The sequence below is a fragment of the Triplophysa dalaica genome, chromosome 6, assembly GCF_015846415.1.
Source record: "Triplophysa dalaica isolate WHDGS20190420 chromosome 6, ASM1584641v1, whole genome shotgun sequence".
NCBI lineage: Eukaryota > Metazoa > Chordata > Actinopteri > Cypriniformes > Nemacheilidae > Triplophysa > Triplophysa dalaica.
The window spans coordinates 9951967-9970102 of record NC_079547.1 but is presented as its reverse complement, the minus strand read 5'-3'; positions in this window follow the sequence as shown (position 1 = coordinate 9970102).

The following is an 18136-nucleotide window of genomic DNA, read 5'->3' as shown; positions in this document are numbered from 1 at the left end:
CAAAAACCTACCTTCGCAAACTAGTCGTTGGATTTTCGACCGATCGGAACCAAAACAATGCAGATGACTTCTGTGGGAAGTGTTTGTAAATAATTATTGAAAAAAAGTAGAAATTTCCTTTCACGGTCGCTTAGGGGCGCCAAAATAAAAGAATGGGTGGAGCCTATCACATTTAAATGGCCATAAATCCAGAACGGCTTAACATATCATCATATGCCTCGGGAAATATATGTAGATCATCACTCCAAGGTCACCTACAAAATAACGTGGTGTTTGGACACTAGGTGGCGCTATAACAGTAAAAATGGCCAAATGTACATGTCTTTTGGTGGCCTAGACAACTCTGTGTCACATGTCATTTGAGTAATACACAAACTATTGATATCAAATGATAGATCTCCTCATTCATAACAACTTTGCCTCTTGAACCATTGATGTCTATCAAATGGTTTGTGACTTATTGGTTATGATGTAAAAAACTACTTTTGCAAACTTGTTCAAGGATTTTCAAGCAATTTCAAAATTTCCACCACAGTACATTTTTTCAGATTCTCTAGGTCAATAATCATCAAAAACATGTTGAGTGTTTTTAGTTTTGTGACCATAACAGTGTCCTTTTTGATATTAGCGTGAATCGAGTACGGTGAAGGTCGCTAGTCCTTAATAAATGATCCAACTGACTTGCCATTTAGTACTATTATACATATTATGATACTTAACAATCATGCAAAATGTGATGCTCATAGGAATAGGCTTTCCTTCATAAGAGTCAAAAAGGTGAAATATCATTCATTTCAATGGCTTTCTTATAGAGTCACCAGATCACAATGCATGTAGCTTTGCTTAAGGAACGATAAATGTGTGCAGGATAAAGGTGTGTAGTGTGCATGTGTGTATGTTTCTGGGTATCATTTCCCTCTTTATCATAAGAGTGTGAATGCACTGTATAGTTCTGTGTGTCTTGTGTGATCGAGACTGTGCATGTGTGTGTAATGAAATATGTCTCACAGGAAGACAGTGTTAGAAATATAATGTATTACAGATTAAAAGTTGCTCCATATTTACACATCTATAAATATAGCACATGTCTGGCTGGTTTTAAGATGCTGTGTTGATATATATATATATACAACACACCTTTATTAGATAAAACCAGTTTAATTGCATGTAAACCCAAATTGCTACTCAGCCAGTCACATGGCAGCAACTCAATGCATTTAGGCATTTAGACATGGTAAACATGACTTCCTGAAGTTCAAACCAAACATCAAAATTGAGAAGAAATGGGATATATCATGTGAGGTGTGTCTACCAAAGAAACATTATTTAAATGGCACGTCCTTCTAAAATATTATTGCAGACAATGTCAATGTCCTACTGACCACAATGTATTCATGAATATGAATCAATGTATCCATTTAAAATTGTCCTAAATTTTAAATTCAATTTTAATTCTTCAAAACACAAAAGAGGCTATGTTGAAAAATATGCATTAAATGAACAAAAAAGACCAATATCTCTGCAATCGAATGTCATAGAGACAAAGAAGTTGCTTCGTTCTACTCATGGAAAAGTGTATTATAATATGACAGGTGACAAGCTATGCCCATAGCAACTAAACAGATTAGCTCTACAATCAGTTACACAGACGTGTATCTCTGCAGTTGAATATTGTAGAGACACAGGGGTTCGGTTAATTTCACTTGTGACTTAATGTAATATCAATTGGCAGGTGCCATACCACACCCATAGCAACTAAACTGTTAACTTAGCAACCATTAAGCTAGACCTCCATCTCTGCAATAGAGCATCGCAGAGTCACTGGAGTTGTTTCGCCACTTGTGGTTTGATGTGTTATTAATTGGCAGGTGCCATTCCACGCCAATAGCAACCAAACGGATTAGCTTAGCAACCTTTTAGCAAGATCTATATCTCTGCAACTGTATTAAATGTTTCTGACATTTTACTTGGTGCGCTAGAGTGTCGTCCGTCCTTGATCTGTTATGGTGCGATTCTTGAAACTGATCGGCGATGGCAGACGTACCTTAGATGCCTTAAATCGCTCGAACCCGCTAAATGCTGCTTGCAGCTTTAATTATTCTTATTATTATTTTTCCGCCATAAAACCGGTCGCCCAGCCCAAACCGTAAGTCGTAGAAACTCGACACTTGGTCATTTGGTTGTATCTGTGCAGGCTACTCAGATACAGTGACCCAGCCAAATCGGCCCATAGGTGGCGCTACAGCAATGAAAAGCGTGTTTGCGCACGTTAACGCTCGTTACTCCTAAACCGTTTGTCGCACACCCAAGTGTTTTATATCATTGTAATCATTGGCTCAAAACCTAAAAAACGTATATCCCCGATTTCATTTCCGGTATGCAAATTTTCCCGCTAATTTGCATTTTAGAAAAAAAAAAAAAAATGAACTAGTCCCTGGATTTTTGCCCGATCGGAACCAAACCAACGCTGATAAATTCTGTGGAGTGTGAATGTAAATATTCATTGAAAAAAAGTTGAAATTTCGATTCAGGGTCGCTAGGGGGCATCAAAACGTCAAACCCGGAAGTAGCCTATTTCATTAAAATGGCTATACCTAGAGAACGGTTTGAGATATCTTCACGGGGCTTAGACCATATATGTAGACCCTCAGTCCGGGGTCACAATAAAAAAAACTCGGTGTTTGGCCACTAGGTGGCGCTATAATAGCAAAGAACTCGAAAAGGGCTATAACTAAGCAACCGTTTGCCCGATCGACTAATTATTTGTTATGGTGTGTCTTTGTGTCATGAACCTTGACTGTATAAAAGGACTTTGGCGTTTCTCAAAAATCATGTCTGCCAACGGTCAACGAAGTTTGAGCACTCATTAGACCGGGTTAACTGAGGCCGATCGAAACGACACTTGCTGGACTTGTTCGACTCATGGTCCTGAAGGTCTATAAGAAACGTGAACTTATTCGGCCACCGGGGGGCGAAATAACGCTTTTGGAGTGCATAAACAACTGTGTATCACGTGACATTTGACATATACAGAAACTATTGTATCATATGATAGCTCTTCTCATTCTGAACAACTTTGCTTCTTGACACGCTTCTGTCAATCAAACGGTTTTTGAGTTATCGCTGATGATGTCAAAACCTACTTTCGCGAACTAGTCCTTGGTTTTTCAACCAATCGGAACCAAACCAATGCAGATGACATCTGTGGAGTGTGAATGTAAATAATCATTGAAAAAAAAATGAAATTTCCTTTCACCATTGCTTAGGGATGCCAAAACTTAAAATGGGCGGATCCTATCACATTAAAATGGCCATAAATCCAGAATGGCTTAACATATCATCATGCGGCTCGGAACATATGTGTAGACCATCACTCCAAGGTCACGTACAAAAGAAGGTAGCGTTTGGACACTAGGTGGCGCTAAAACAGTAAAATTGACGTGTATCTCATATCTTAAACAATTGTGTATCACATGACATTTGACACTTACACAAACTAATGATATCATTTAATAGTCCTCCTCTTCATTCTGAACAACTTTGCCTCTTGATTCATTGATGTCACACAAACGGTTCACGAGTTATCGGTGATGGTGTTTAAAACTGACTTTTGCTAACTAGTTCTTTGATTTTTTTAAGCAATTTCAAAATTCTCTATTGCAGGTACATTATAATTGATCATAAAGATTATGAAATGACCATGCCAGTAAACATTCATAACATTTAGTTTGATAATTATTCAAGGGAATGTATTCATTTATACAACACATCTCTTAGATGGTGTGTGACTATGTTCCACATTATAAATCTGGTGGCGAAATGGCCAGGCTCTGTTCACGACTCAAGTATCTTCAGAGAGTTATGCACATTATTTGGACGTGACAAGTCAAATAGACTTTACAAACTAACTGGATTACTAATTTTGGGCCTTTTTGGGCCTAACAGAACTGCATTTTTCTATTATATAGGTGACTATGATGGAATCCTGCTAGGGGACAAATGGCTACACCTGCAGGCAGTATTTTATGACACCATTACCTGACACCAACCAACTTTGAATAAGTTTATTTTGTTGTTTTTATTAAGGGAAAACAGCTAGTCATGAGTTTGTAATCATGCAACGCTACTATGAGGTGATACTGATCATTTCTATAATTTTTCTGTGTGTGGGACTTTGATCCATCGTGGGTTCGTTGGGGTTTGACCCCTTAGCCTGTTCGTGGATGCATAACTGCATTGAATGGCGCAAATTCTCGAAACCCGCTTAAAGGCTGCTTGCAGCTTTAATTAGGGTTTCGAGCACGAAGTGCTGAAAACCTATTGTTTTTGTAAGGATTTTTATTATTATTATTATTTTTCCGCCATAAAACCGGTCGCCCAGCCCAAACCGTAAGTCGTAGAAACTCGACACTTGGTCATTTGGTTGTATCTGTGCAGGCTACTCAGATACAGTGACCCAGCCAAATCGGCCCATAGGTGGCGCTACAGCGATGAAAAGCGTGTTTGCGCACGTTAACGCTCGTTACTCCTAAACCGTTTGTCGCACACCCAAGTGTTTTATATCATTGTAATCATTGGCTCAAAAGCTAAAAAACGTATATCCCCGATTTCATTTCCGGTATGCAAATTTTCCCGCTAATTTGCATTTTAGGAAAAAAATAAAAAATGAACTAGTCCCTGGATTTTTGCCCGATCGGAACCAAACCAACGCTGATAAATTCTGTTGAGTGTGAATGTAAATATTCATTGAAAAAAAGTTGAAATTTCGATTCAGGGTCGCTAGGGGGCATCAAAACGTCAAACCCGGAAGTAGCCTATTTCATTAAAATGGCTATACCTAGAGAACGGTTTGAGATATCTTCACGAGGCTTAGACCATATGTGTAGACCCTCAGTCCGGGGTCACAATAAAAAAAACTCGGTGTTTGGCCACTAGGTGACGCTATAATAGCAAAGAACTCGAAAAGGGCTATAACTAAGCAACCGTTTGCCCGATCGACTAATTATTTGTTATGGTGTGTCTTTGTGTCATGAACCTTGACTGTGTAAAAGGACTTTGGCGTTTCTCAAAAATCATGTCTGCCAACGGTCAACGAAGTTTGAGCACTCATTAGACCGGGTTAACTGAGGCCGATCGAAACGACACTTGCTGGACTTGTTCGACTCATGGTCCTGAAGGTCTATAAGAAACGTGAACTTATTCGGCCACCGGGGGGCGAAATAACGCTTTTGGAGTGCATAAACAACTGTGTATCACGTGACATTTGACATATACAGAAACTATTGTATCATATGATAGCTCTTCTCATTCTGAACAACTTTGCTTCTAGACACGCTTCTGTCAATCAAACGGTTTTTGAGTTATCGCTGATGATGTCAAAACCTACTTTCGCGAACTAGTCCTTGGTTCTTCAACCAATCGGAACCAAACCAATGCAGATGACATCTGTGGAGTGTGAATGTAAATAATCATTGAAAAAAAGTTGAAATTTCCTTTCACCATTGCTTAGGGATGCCAAAACTTAAAATGGGCGGATCCTATCACATTAAAATGGCCATAAATCCAGAATGGCTTCACATATCATCATGCGGCTCGGAACATATGTGTAGACCATCACTCCAAGGTCACGTACAAAAGAAGGTAGCGTTTGGACACTAGGTGGCGCTAAAACAGTAAAATTGACGTGTATCTCATATCTTAAACAATTGTGTATCACATGACATTTGACACTTACACAAACTAATGATATCAATTAATAGTCCTCCTCTTCATTCTGAACAACTTTGCCTCTTGATTCATTGATGTCACACAAACGGTTCACGAGTTATCGGTGATGGTGTTTAAAACTGACTTTTGCTAACTAGTTCTTTGATTTTTTTAAGCAATTTCAAAATTCTCTATTGCAGGTACATTATAATTGATCATAAAGATTATGAAATGACCATGCCAGTAAACATTCATAACATTTAGTTTGATAATTATTCAAGGGAATGTATTCAATTATACAACAAATCTCTTAGATGGTGTGTGACTATGTTCCACATTATAAATGTAGTAGCGAAATGGCCAGGCTCTGTGCACGACTCAAGTATCTTCAGAGAATTATGCACATTATTTGGACCTGGCAAGTCAAATAGACTTTACAAACTAACTGGATTACTAATTTTGGGCCTAACAGAACTGCATTTTTCTATTATATAGGTGACTATGATGGAATCCTGCTAGGGGATAAAGGCTATGCCTGCAGGCAGTATTTTATGATACCATTACCTGACACCAACCAACTTTGAATTAGTTTATTTTGTTGTTTTATTGAGAGAAAACAGCTAGTCATGAGTGTGTAAGCATGCAACGCTTCTTTGAGCTGATACTGATAATTTCTATAATTTTTCTGTGTTGGTGGGAGTTTGATCCGTCGTGGGTTCGTTGGGGTCTGACCCCTTACACTGTTCGTGGATGCACTGCTCCATTGAATGGCATAAATACTCGAAACCCGCTTAAAGGCTGCTTGCAGCTTTAATTAGGGTTTCGAGCACGAAGTGCTGAAAACCTATTGTTTTTGTAAGGATTTTTATTCTTATTATTAGGGTTCGAGCCCGTAGGGCTAGAAACCTATTGTATTTGTATGTTTTATTATTATTATTATACTTCTTCCCTAAAACTGATCGTGCAGCCCAAACCGTAAGACCGACAGAGCTGAGACTTGGTCAGATGGTAGTAGTCCTTGTCGCTACTCAGATACACGGAACCAGCCAAATCGGCCCATAGGTGGCGCTACAGCGATGCCGCACGCGTTGGCTTGCGCAACCTTTAAACCGTTTGTCGCACAGCCAAGTGTTTTATATCAGAGTAATCATTGGCTCAAAACTTAAAAAATGTATATCTCCGATTTCATTTCCGGTATGCAAATTTTTCCGCTAATTTGCATTTTATGCAACAACAAAGAAAATGAACTAGTCCCTGGATTTTTGCCCTATCGGAACCAAACCAGCGCTGATGACATCTGTGGAGTGTGAATGTAAATAACTATCAAAAAAAAGTTGAATTTTCCACTCACGGCCGCTTGGTGGCGCTAAAACGTCCAAACCGGAAGTGGCATATTTAGCTAAAACGGCCATAACTCGTAAACCATTTGAGATATCTTCATGGGGCTTGGAACACATGTGTAGACCCTCAGTCCGGGGTCACAATAAAAAAACTGCGGCGTTTGGCCACTAGGTGGCGCTATAATTTGAATGAGCTAGAAAATGGCTATAACTACGCAATCCTTTGCCCGAATGACTTGATATTTGGTATGGTGGGTCTTTGTCTCATGCTACATGAATAACTAAAAGGACATTGGCGTATCTCAAAAAACATGGGCGCCATTGGTCGATGAATTTTGAGCACTCATTACACCGGGTTAACAGAGGCCGATCAAAACGACACTCGCTGGGCGTATTCGTCTCATGGTCCTTAAGGTCTGTAAGAAACATGAACTTATTCGGCCACCGGGGGGCGTAATAACGCTTTTGGAGTGCATGAACAACTGTGTATCACGTGACATTTGACATACACTCAAACTGTTCATATCATATGATAGGACTCCTTTTTCTGAGCCACTTTGCCTCTTGAACCACTTCTGTCGATCAAACTGTTCGTGAGTTATTGCTGATGATGTCAAAAACCTAATTTCGCAAACTAGTCGTTGGTTTTTCGACCGATCAGACCCAAACCAATGTAGATGACTTGTGTGGAGTGTGAAGGTAAATAGTTATCCAAAAAAAGTTGACATTTTCTTTCCTGGTTGAATAGGGGCGCCAAAATAAAAAAAATGGGCGGAGCCTATCAAATTAAAATGCCTATTAATCCAGAACGGTTTAACATATCATCATGGGGCTCGGGAAATATGTGTAGACCATCACTCCGAGGTCACCTACAAGATAACGTGGCGTTTGGACACTAGGTGGCGTTATAACAGCAAAAAAATGCAAAATTGATGCGTATTTCATTGCTTAAGCAGTTGTGTATCACGTGACATTTTACATTTACACAAACTAATGCTATCATATGATAGTTCTCCTCATTCTGAACAACTTTGCCTCTTGATCCATTGATATCAATCAAACAGTTGGCAAGTTATTGGTGATTATGTTAAAGACGTACTTTAGCATACTAATTTTAGGTCTTTCAAGCAATTTAAAAAATGTCACCACAGTACAATTCTCTGGACTCTCTAGATAACTAATTATCAAAGACATGTTGAACTTTTTCATTTATGTGACCATAACAGGGTCCTTTATTATATTAACCTCAAAAGTCTACCCAAAGGCTCGCTACTCCTTAAGAAATAATCCAACTGACTTGACATTAAGTAGTATTATATATCTTATGACACTAGACAAGCATGCATATTGTGAAGGTCATTGGAAGAGGCATGCCTTCATAACAGTCAAAAAGGTGAAATATTATTCATTTCAATGGCTTTTTTAGAGTCACCAGATCACAATGCATGTAGCTTTGAAAAATTATTCTTGCGGCTGTGTTCACTGTTCACTGTAACGCCTTGCAGTCTTGTGCACTGTGTATTATATGTGCACACGTGTCCGTGTATTTCATATTCTGTGTTTGTGTGTGTGTGTGTGTGTGTGTGTGTTTGTGTATGTATTTATGGATATCATGTCTCTGTGTATAATAAAAGTGTGCATGTACTGTATAGTTCTGTGTGTCTTGTGTGATCGAGACTGTGCATCTGTGTGGAATGAAATGTGTCTCACAGGAAGACAGTGTTAGAAAGAAAATGTATTACACATTAAACATCGCTCGATATTTACTCATCTATAAATATAGCAAATGTCTGGCTGCTTTTATGATGCAGTGTTGATATATATATTTATACAACACACCTTTTTTAGATAATCCATTTTAATTACATGTAAACCCAAATTGCTATTAAGCCAGTCACATGGCAGCAACTCAATGCCTTTAGACATTTAGACATGGTAAACATGACTTCCTGATGTTCAAACCTTAAATCAAAATGGGATATACTGTATTATGTGAGGTGTGTACAAAATAAATATAATTTAAATGGCACGACATTCTAGACTACTATGAATGCGAATCAATGTATCTATTTAAGATGCTCCTGGCCTTAAGCCTTACATTTTTTTTATACACGTCTATCATAATGTATGGCAGATGCCATGCCGCATCCATAGCAACTAAACAGGTTAACTTAGCAACCAATAAGCTAGACCTATATCTCTGGAACTGAACATCGTAGAGACATGAGAATTGGTTAATTTCACTCGTCCCTTAGGTGTTATCGGTTTACAACTGTTTTTGCACATGAGTGTAAGCATGCGTGGTCTGTATTAACCGTTGCTGACCATTTCTTTCATTTTTCTGGTTATAGGTAAGTGTCATCCGTTGCAGATGTGTTATGGTGCGATTCCTTAGCGTAGTTGGCGAAAGCAGTCGACCTTAGTCCTCTTAGACTGCTCGAACCCGATGATTGCTGCTTGCAGCTATATTTAGGGTTCGAGCCCGAAGGGCTAGAAACCTATTGTATTTGTTAGTTTTATTATTATTATACTTCTTCCCTAGAACTGATCGTGCAGCCCAAACCGTAAGACCGACAGAGCTGAGACTTGGTCAGATGGTAGTAGTCCTTGTCGCTACTCAGATACACGGAACCAGCCAAATCGGCCCATAGGTGGCGCTACAGCGATGCCGAACACGTTAACGCTTGTTACTCCTAAACCGTTTGTCGCACACCCAAGTGTCTTATATCAGTGTAATCACTGGCTCAAAACTTAAAAAACGTATATCTCTGATTTCATTTCCGGTATGCAATTTTTTTCGCTAATTAGCATTTTATGAAAAAAATTAAAAATGAACTAGTCCCTGGATTTTTGCCCTATTGGAACCAAACCAACGCTGATGAGTTCTGTGGAGTGTGAATATGAATAATTATTAAAAAAAAGTTGAAATTTTCATCCCCCATCGCTAGAGGGTGCAAAAATGTCCAAAACGGAAGTAACATATTGAACTAAAATGGCCATAACTCCTTAACTGTTTGAGATATCTTCATGGGGCTTGGAACATATGTGTAGACCCTCAATCCGGGGTCAAGGTAAAAAAATGCTGCGTTTGGCCACTAGGTGGCGCTATAATTTGAATGAGCTAGAAAATGGCCATAACTACGCAACAGTTTGCCCGATTGACTTATAATTTGGTATGGTGTGTCTTTGTCTCATTCTACATGAATATCTAAAAGGACATTGGCGTATCTTAAAAAACATGGCCGCCATTGGCCAATGAAGTTTGAGCACTTATTAGACCAGGTTAACGGAGGCCGAACAAAACGACGCTCGCTGGGCTTATTCGTCTCATGGTCTTTAAGGTCTGTAAGAAATGTGAACTCATTCGGCCACCGGGGGGCGAAATAACGCTTTAGGAGTGCTTAAACAATTGTGTATCACGTGACATTTGACATATACAGAAACTATTGGTATCATATGATAGTACTCTTCATTCTGAGCAACTTTGCCTCTGGAACAACTTCTGTCAATCGAACAGTTTGTGAGTTATCGCTGATGAGGTCAAAAACCTACCTTCGCAAACTAGTCGTTGGATTTTCGACCGATCGGAACCAAAACAATGCAGATGACTTCTGTGGGAAGTGTTTGTAAATAATTATTGAAAAAAAGTAGAAATTTCTTTTCACGGTCGCTTAGGGGCGCCAAAATAAAAGAATGTGTGGAGCCTATCACATTTAAATGGCCATAAATCCAGAACGGCTTAACATATCATCATATGCCTCGGGAAATATATGTAGATCATCACTCCGAGGTCACCTACAAAATAACGTGGTGTTTGGACACTAGGTGGCGCTATAACAGTAAAAATGGCCAAATGTACATGTCTTTTGGTGGGCTAGACAACTCTGTGTCACATGTCATTTGAGTAATACAGAAACTATTGATATCAAACGATAGATCTCCTCATTCATAAGAACTTTGCCTCTTGAACCATTGATGTCTATCAAATTGTTTGTGACTTATTGGTTATGATGTAAAAAACTACTTTTGCAAACTTGTTCAAGGATTTTCAAGCAATTTCAAAATTTCCACCACAGTACATTTTTTTCAGATTCTCTAGGTCAATAATCATCAAAAACATGTTGAGTGTTTTTAGTTTTGTGACCATAACAGTGTCCTTTTTGATATTAGCGTGAATCGAGTACGGTGAAGGTCGCTAGTCCTTAATAAATGATCCAACTGACTTGCCATTTAGTACTATTATACATATTATGATACTTAACAATCATGCAAAATGTGATGCTCATAGGAATAGGCTTTCCTTCATAAGAGTCAAAAAGGTGAAATATCATTCATTTCAATGGCTTTCTTATAGAGTCACCAGATCACAATGCATGTAGCTTTGCTTAAGGAACGATAAATGTGTGGAGGATAAAGGTGTGTAGTGTGCATGTGTGTATGTTTCTGGGTATCATTTCCCTCTTTATCATAAGAGTGTGAATGCACTGTATAGTTCTGTGTGTCTTGTGTGATCGAGACTGTGCATGTGTGTGTAATGAAATATGTCTCACAGGAAGACAGTGTTAGAAATATAATGTATTACAGATTAAAAGTTGCTCCATATTTACACATCTATAAATATAGCACATGTCTGGCTGGTTTTAAGATGCTGTGTTGATATATATATATATATATATACAACACACCTTTATTAGATAAAACCAGTTTAATTGCATGTAAACCCAAATTGCTACTCAGCCAGTCACATGGCAGCAACTCAATGCATTTAGGCATTTAGACATGGTAAACATGACTTCCTGAAGTTCAAACCAAACATCAAAATTGAGAAGAAATGGGATATATCATGTGAGGTGTGTCTACCAAAGAAACATAATTTAAATGGCACGTCCTTCTAAAATATTATTGCAGACAATGTCAATGTCCTACTGACCACAATGTATTCATGAATATGAATCAATGTATCCATTTAAAATTGTCCTAAAATTTAAATTCAATTTTAATTCTTCAAAACACAAAAGAGGCTATGTTGAAAAATATGCATTAAATTAACAAAAAAGACCAATATCTCTGCAATCGAATGTCATAGAGACAAAGAAGTTGCTTCGTTCTACTCATGGAAAAGTGTATTATAATATGACAGGTGACAAGCTATGCCCATAGCAACTAAACAGATTAGCTCTACAATCAGTTACACAGACGTATATCTCTGCAGTTGAATATTGTAGAGACACAGGGGTTCGGTTAATTTCACTTGTGACTTAATGTAATATCAATTGGCAGGTGCCATACCACACCCATAGCAACTAAACTGTTAACTTAGCAAGCATTAATCTAGACCTCTATCTCTGCAATAGAGCATCGCAGAGTCACTGGAGTTGTTTCGCCACTTGTGGTTTGATGTGTTATTAATTGGCAGGTGCCATTCCACGCCAATAGCAACCAAACAGATTAGCTTAGCAACCTTTTAGCAAGATCTATATCTCTGCAACTGTATTAATCGTTTCTGACATTTTACTTGGTGCGCTAGAGTGTCGTCCGTCCTTGATCTGTTATGGTGCGATTCTTGAAACTGATCGGCGATGGCAGACGTACCTTAGATGCCTTAAAATCGCTCGAACCCGCTAAATGCTGCTTGCAGCTTTAATTAGGGTTTCGAGCACGAAGTGCTGAAAACCTATTGTTTTTGTAAGGATTTTTATTCTTATTATTATTATTATTTTTCCGCCATAGAACCGGTCGCCCAGCCCAAACCGTAAGTCGTAGAAACTTGAGGCTTGGTCAGTTGGTTGTATCTGTGCAGGCTACTCAGATACAGTGACCCAGCCATATCGGCCCATAGGTGGCGCTACAGCGATGCTGAACGCGTTCGGGCTCGTTACTCCTAAACCGTTTGTCGCACACCCAAGTGTTTTATATCAGTGTAATCATTGGCTCAAAACTTAAAAAACGTATATCTCCGATTTCATTTCCGGTATGCAAATTTTCCCGCTAATTAGCATTTTATGAAAAAAATTAAAAATGAACTAGTCCCTGGATTTTTGCCCGATCGGAACCAAACCAACGCTGATAAATTCTGTGGAGTGTGATTGTAAATATTCATTAAAAAAAAGTTGAAATTTCGATTCAGGGTCGCTAGGGGGCATCAAAACGTCAAACCCGGAAGTAGCCTATTTCATTAAAATGGCTATACCTAGAGAACGGTTTGAGATATCTTCACGGGGCTTAGACCATATGTGTAGAACCTCAGTCCGGGGTCACAATAAAAAAAACTCGGTGTTTGACCACTAGGTGGCGCTATAATAGTAACAAACTCGAAAAGGGCTATAACTATCCAACCGTTTGCCCGATCGACATATTATTTGGTATGGTGTGTCTTTGTGTCATGAACCTTGACTGTATAAAAGGACTTTGGCGTATCTCAAAAAACATGTCTGCCATCGGTCAATTAAATGTGAGCACTCATTAGACAGGGTTAACTGAGGCCGATAAAAACGACACTTGCTGGGCTTATTTGCCTCATGGTCCTGAAGGTCTGTAAGAAACATGAACTCATTCGGCCACCGGGGGGCGAAATAATGCTTTTGGAGTGCTTAATCAATTCTGTATCACGTGACATTTGACATATAAAGAAACTATTGGTATCATATGATAGCTCTTCTCATTCTGAACAACTTTGCCTCTGGACACGCTTCTGTCAATCAAACGGTTTGTGAGTTATCGCTGATGATGTCAAAACCTACTTTCGCGAACTAGTCCTTGGTTTTTCAACCGATCGGAACCAAACCAATGCAGATGACTTCTGTGGAGTGTGAATGTAAATAATCATTGAAAAAAAGTTGAAATTTCTTTTCACCGTTGCTTAGGGACGCCAAAACTTAAAATGGGCGGATCCTATCACATTAAAATGGCCATAAATCCAGAAGGGCTTAACATATCATCATGGGGCTCAGTTGATATGTGTAGACCATCACTCCGAGGTCAGGTACAAAAGAAGGTAGCGTTTGGACACTAGGTGGCGCTAAAACAGTAAAAATGGCAAAATTGACGTGTATCTCATATCTTAAACAAATGTGTATCACATGACATTTGACACTTACACAAACTAATGATATCATTTAATAGTCCTCCTCTTCATTCTGAACAACTTTGCCTCTTGATCCATTGATGTCACACAAACGGTTCACGAGTTATCGGTGATGGTGTTTAAAACTGACTTTTGCTAACTAGTTCTTTGATTTTTTTAAGCAATTTCAAAATTCTCTATTGCAGGTACATTATAATTGATCATAAAGATTATGAAATGACCATGCCAGTAAACATTCATAACATTTAGTTTGATAATTATTCAAGGGAATGTATTCATTTATACAACACATCTCTTAGATGGTGTGTGACTATGTTCCACATTATAAATCTGGTGGCGAAATGGCCAGGCTCTGTGCACGACTCAAGTATCTTCAGAGAGTTATGCACATTATTTGGACGTGGCAAGTCAAATAGACTTTATAAACTAACTGGATTACTAATTTTGGGCCTAACAGAACTGCATTTTTCTATTATATAGGTGACTATGATGGAATCCTGCTAGGGCATAAAGGCTATGCCTGCAGGCAGTATTTTATGATACCATTAACTGACACCAACCAACTTTGAATTAGTTTATTTTGTTGTTTTATTGAGAGACAACAGCTAGTCATGAGTGTGTAAGCATGCAACGCTTCTTTGAGCTGATACTGATAATTTCTATAATTTTTCTGTGTTGGTGGGAGTTTGATCCGTCGTGGGTTCGTTGGGGTCTGACCCCTTACACTGTTCGTGGATTCACTGCTCCATTGAATGGCATAAATACTCGAAACCCGCTTAAAGGCTGCTTGCAGCTTTAATTATTATTATTTTTCCGCCATAGAACCGGTCGCCCAGCCCAAACCGTAAGTCGTAGAAACTTGAGGCTTGGTCAGTTGGTTGTATCTGTGCAGGCTACTCAGATACAGTAACCCAGCCATATCGGCCCATAGGTGGCGCTACAGCGATGCTGAACGCGTTTGGGCTCGTTACTCCTAAACCGATTGTCGCACACCCAAGTGTCTTATATCAGTGGAATCATTGGCTCAAAACTTAAAAAACGTATATCTCCGATTTCATTTCCGGTATGCAAATTTTTCCGCTAATTTGCATTTTATGAAAAAAATAAAAAATGAACTAGTCCCTGGATTTTTGCCCGATCGGAACCAAACCAACGCTGATGAATTCTGTAGAGTGTGAATGTAAACATTCATTGAAAAAAAGTCGAAATTTCGATTCAGGGTCGCTAGGGGGCATCAAAACGTCAAACCCGGAAGTAGCCTATTTCATTAAAATGGCTATACCTAGAGAACGGTTTGAGATATCTTCACGGGGCTTAGACCATATGTGTAGACCCTCAGTCCGGGGTCACAATAAAAAAAAAACTCGGTGTTTGACCACTAGGTGGCGCTATAATAGCAAAGTCCTCGAAAAGGGCTATAACTATGCAACCGTTTGCCCGATCGACAAATTATTTGGTATGGTGTGTCTTTGTGTCATGAACCTTGACTATATAAAAGGACTTTGGCGTTTCTCAAAAAACATGTCTGCCATCGGCCAATGAAGTTTGAGCACTCATTAGACCGGGTAAACGGAGGCCGATCAAAACGACACTCGCTGGGCTTATTCGTCTCACGGTCTATAAGGTCTGTAAGAAATGTGAACTCATTTGGCCACCGGGGGGCGAAATAGCGCGTTTGGAGTGCATAAACAATTCTGTATCACGTGACATTTGACATATACAGAAACTATTGGTATCATAAGATTGCTCTTCTCATTCTGAACAACTTTGCCTCTGGACACGCTTCTGTCGATCAAACGGTTCGTGAGTTATCGCTGATGATGTCAAAACCTACTTTCGCGAACTAGTCCTTGGTTTTTCAACCAATCGGAACCAAACCAATGCAGATGACTTCTGTGGAGTGTGAATGTAAATAATCATTGAAAAAAAGTTGAAATTTCTTTTCACCGTTGCTTAGGGACGCCAAAACTTAAAATGGGCAGATCCTATCACATTAAAATGGCCATAAATCCAGAAGGGCTTAACATATCATCATGGGGCTCAGTTGATATGTGTAGACCATCACTCCGAGGTCACGTACAAAAGAAGGTAGCGTTTGGACACTAGGTGGCGCTAAAACAGTAAAAATGGCAAAATTGACGTGTATCTCATATCTTAAACAATTGTGTATCACATGACATTTGACACTTACACAAACTAATGATATCATTTAATAGTCCTCCTCTTCATTCTGAACAACTTTGCCTCTTGATCCATTGATGTCACACAAACGGTTTACGAGTTATCGGTGATGGTGTTTAAAACTGACTTTTGCTAACTAGTTCTTTGATTTTTTTAAGCAATTTCTAAATTCTCTATTGCAGGTACATTATAATTGATCATAAAGATTATGAAATGACCATGCCAGTAAACATTCATAACATTTAGTTTGATAATTATTCAAGGGAATGTATTCAATTATACAACACATCTCTTAGATGGTGTGTGACTATGTTCCACATTATAAATCTGGTGGCGAAATGGCCAGGCTCTGTTCACGACTCAAGTATCGGAGAGTTATGCACATTATTTGGACGTGGCAAGTCAAATAGACTTTACAAACTAACTGGATTACTAATTTTGGGCCTAACAGAACTGCATTTTTCTATTATATAGGTGACTATGATGGAATCCTGCTAGGGGATAAAGGCTATGCCTGCAGGCAGTATTTTATGATACCATTACCTGACACCAACCAACTTTGAATTAGTTTATTTTGTTGTTTTATTGAGAGAAAACAGCTAGTCATGAGTGTGTAAGCATGCAACGCTTCTTTGAGCTGATTCTGATAATTTCTATAATTTTTCTGTGTTGGTGGGAGTTTGATCCGTCGTGGGTTCGTTGGGGTCTGACCCCTTACACTGTTCGTGGATGCACTGCTCCATTGAATGGCATAAATACTCGAAACCCGCTTAAAGGCTGCTTGCAGCTTTAATTAGGGTTCGAGCCCGAAGGGCTAGAAACCTATTGTATTTGTTAGTTTTATTAGGGTTTCGAGCACGAAGTGCTGAAAACCTATTGTTTTTGTAAGGATTTTTAGGGTTCGAGCCCGAAGGGCTAGAAACCTATTGTATTTGTTGGTTTTATTATTATTATTATACTTCTTCCCTAGAACTGATACTGCAGCCCAAACCGTAAGGCCGACAGGGCTGAGACTTGGTCAGATGGTTGTAGTCCTTGTCGCTACTCAGATACACGGAACCAGCCAAATCGGCCCATAGGTGGCGCTACAGCGATGCCGAACGCGTTAACGCTTGTTACTCCTAAACCGTTTGTCGCACACCCATGTGTCTTATATCAGTGTAATCACTGGCTCAAAACTTAAAAAACGTATATCTCTGATTTCATTTCCGGTATGCAAATTTTTTCGCTAATTAGCATTTTATGAAAAAAATTAAAAATGAACTAGTCCCTGGATTTTTGCCCTATTGGAACCAAACCAACGCTGATGAGTTCTGTGGAGTGTGAATATGAATAATTATTAAAAAAAGTTGAAATTTTCATCCCCCATCGCTAGAGGGCGCAAAAATGTCCAAAACGGAAGTAACATATTGAACTAAAATGGCCATAACTCCTTAACTGTTTGAGATATCTTCATGGGGCTTTTAACATATGTGTACACCCTCAATCCGGGGTCACAATAAAAAAAAAAGCGGCGTTTGGCCACTAGGTGGCGCTATAATTTGAATGAGCTAGAAAATGGCTATAACTACGCAACAGTTTGCCCGATTGACTTATTATTTGGTATGGTGTGTCTTTGTCTCATTCTACATGAATATCTAAAAGGACATTGGCGTATCCTAAAAAACATGGCCGCCATTGGCCAATGAAGTTTGAGCACTTATTAGACCGGGTTAACGGAGGCCGAACAAAACGACGCTCGCTGGGCTTATTCGTCTCATGGTCTTTAAGGTCTGTAAGAAATGTGAACTCATTCGGCCACCGGGGGGCGAAATAACGCTTTAGG